Raw genomic sequence first — 3,107 nt, forward strand, 5'->3', positions numbered from 1 at the left:
AACATAACAAATAATATTTAAAAAGACAAGTATTGTGTGAAAGTGAAAATCCTATCAGGTTTTTGGTGCTGATGTTGGGGATTTGAAGTTAATTATCTTTTCTTGCACTTTATATTGCTGAATAAATTATTAATTTAATATTATCTTTGTTTTAATTTTACATGCTCTATATTACCACTATTATCTTAATTTACTAAAAGTTTGTAAGCATGAAAAAATATGACAAATATTTTAAAGGAACAAATATTTTTCATCCAAAATTTAAAAAGAAATCTGCAAGCAAAAATATAATGAGCATTGATATGAGACCTACTAAGACTTTGAAAAAATATACAAACTACAATAACAAGCCAAATCATTAAGACCTCAATAAAATATCAATTACATTCTGAATAATCTATTGAAAACCTAACGATCTATTTTTTTTTTTTTGGGAAAATTTGGGGCTTAGCCCGTAAATTTAATCCAATGGGGACGGTTACAACAGTAAGTCAAAAACCTGTAAACCAAAAGAAAACCAAAGGGTATGCACAAACCCACAAAAAACATCACAAAAAGAAGAACTTAAAAGACCCACAGGCGGGCTCAGGGAAGAAGGAACCGGACCAATAGGCATTACAGCATGAAAACAAAAATGCTCAGAGCCCATAATGATCAACGAGAAACGGACATGCCCCGGTTGCCAAGAGAGCAGATCCAAACGAGTTGCAGGTTGCAGCAAATGCCATACCAAATGCAGAAAAAGGGACTGAAAATGCCCTGGCCTTCCAGGGGCAAAGGGACTGAGAAACCGGTTCCTGACATCATCGCCCAGAAAAACCATCTGATCAAAAACGGTGTTGCAGGAGGAAGCAATTAGGATATTTGAGTTGCAGCTTCTCAAAACCCTTCCAGCCTTTCGTCTTAAGCAGTAATCGCATGAGATATCTTGTTACATATGTAATTGCGGTCTTCTGAATTCCCTTCAAATCTTCTAACATTTCTTTCGCGCCAAAGGAAGTAAACAGAATAGCAAATAACAAGAAAACAAAATTTTTTTTCTTGCCTATCTATATGTTGCATATCTTCAAAAAATTCAAAACTTTGAAGCGAAGAAGGCCTGAAATAGAAACAGACTAGGGGGGTAAGAAGAGCAGATAAAACCCCAAAAAAGAAATCACAGAGAAAAAACATGTGGGAAATAGATTCCTCCTCCATCCAGCATAAGTGGCAAATGCTATTAATTTGAATATTCCTCAATCTCAGAACCTCAGCAGATTTTAACCCATCGTTGACGGCCAGCCACACATAAGAATAATATCTAAGAGCCGAACGCTTATGCCAAACAAACTTGGCCCAATTTACCTTGGGATGCTCACAAAAGAAAAAATTCCTGAAGGATTTAAAACAAGGTTTGCCTTCCCCAATCCATTCAATACAATCCATCTGACGGTCTAATATAGAGATAGAAGATAATTTGAGAAATTCCAGTGTGCATAGAGCAAGGAATGGCCCAATGACCATCCAGAATATAGTTTTGTATCAGAAAAGACCCATTAAAATACGGTGGCATTAAATCAAAAGCAGCCAAGCCATTTATCCAGGGATCCCAAAACATATCCAGGTTGCAGTTGAGACGAGAAACGTGAAATTTAATTTTCTGTTTGAGACTGGCCGCAGTGTGACAAATATTTTTCCAAAATTTGGAGGCTTTAGCAGAAGAGGGCTAAGAGGGCTTCCAAGGAGATGGAATGGTTTAATCTAAACCAGTCAGCTACCAAGGAGTTAGTGGTGAAAAACCTCCAAATGAAAGTGCAATTAAAAGGAAAAGAAAGAAAGTGATTGAATGTCAGGGATGCCCAGCCCCCCAACCTCAGTAGGGAGACAAGTTTTCTTCCAGGCAATGGTATGTAGCTTCTTTCCCGAAATGTATACATGAAAGAGAAGCTTAGAACAGAGTTTGTCGATAGTTTTGCAATGTAAACCTTGTAAACCTTGACTGCTTATTTTATACATAAAGACAATACAATAACAGTAAATCTCCTGCGAACCAAAATGTTTCCAAGGAAATGGAGGGCTAGTTCAATAAAATATTAGCATTAATAGAGGCATGAAACAGCCCATGCAGTCATACAATCTCTATTAAACAGAACCTACTAAACGGCAAATTATTGCATCCGGTCACCGGACGCACGGAATAGGTTCGGACATCCAATAAAAATATGCCATGTCACCTACGTTTTTGGCTGCGCTTTGACTGCGCTTTTGACTGCGTTTTACCTGTGTTTTCCTGCGCTTTATCTGCACTTTACCTGCGCTTTTGACGCGCTTAATTTAAAATAATATTTTATTAATATTCGGACCTATTTTCACGTCCGGTGACCGAATGCAATAATTTGCCCTATTAAACAGAACCTTTACGACAAAAAAAAAATTAGACTGGTGATGTCATCAATGCGTCAATTGAAAAGATTTCTGAAAAAACTCCTATAAGATATTTGAGTTATAACTCAGCTTCAATCATATTTGGTAACTGCAATATGTCCATTTAGGAAACCAACTAGTCCATAATAATAGTGTTGCATCATAAGGTCTACTATAGGGACAAAATTGTCTTACAGGATAAACGGCCAATAAACCTGAAGAACGGAATGGATAGCTATAATCAAGATTTAAGATGGGACAAGAACAATCCGGTTTTAAAATAGGCTTCTGAAGTCATAAATTTCATGCTATATAATCACCTCAATTAAATACAGATTACGATCACTATGAGTACTCACGCGAGTTTCAGTGTTTCCCCTCAGGTATTCAATCTGGCAAGAAGCACTTACATGATTTTCCCTTTTTCTATTATATCTTAGAAAAAAGGCGCAATATACAATTAAATCATTGGACATGGCATGATGAATTTCTCACCAAATCCAATTAGCCCTCCTCTCCAAACTCCTTGGTAAATCTCTCATGCAACTCAAGATCAGCTTTGCTGACAGTTGGCCGCTGCCTCGCAAGCACCTTATCAAAATCAGTCCTTGAAATAGGTGGTGGAAGAATCTGAACAGATATATATTCAACAAAAAACAAAGAGGATAAGAAATTACGACTATAACTGTCAAAAAAGTTTCTAC

The 3,107-nt window shown here is 36.7% G+C and overlaps 1 long non-coding RNA gene across 1 annotated transcript; it reads right to left on the reverse strand.

The window, feature by feature from the left end:
* Positions 1-2,613: 2,613 nt before the first annotated feature.
* LOC114580861 lies at positions 2,614-3,054 on the reverse strand. Its single transcript, XR_003702474.1, has 2 exons — positions 2,899-3,054; positions 2,614-2,795 (listed from the first exon to the last, which is right to left on the reverse strand). It is a non-coding gene; the product is annotated as an uncharacterized LOC114580861 (long non-coding RNA).
* Positions 3,055-3,107: the final 53 nt, after the last annotated feature.

The sequence above is a fragment of the Dendrobium catenatum genome, unplaced genomic scaffold, assembly GCF_001605985.2.
Source record: "Dendrobium catenatum unplaced genomic scaffold, ASM160598v2 fragScaff_scaffold_1351, whole genome shotgun sequence".
Taxonomy (NCBI): Eukaryota; Viridiplantae; Streptophyta; class Magnoliopsida; order Asparagales; family Orchidaceae; genus Dendrobium; species Dendrobium catenatum.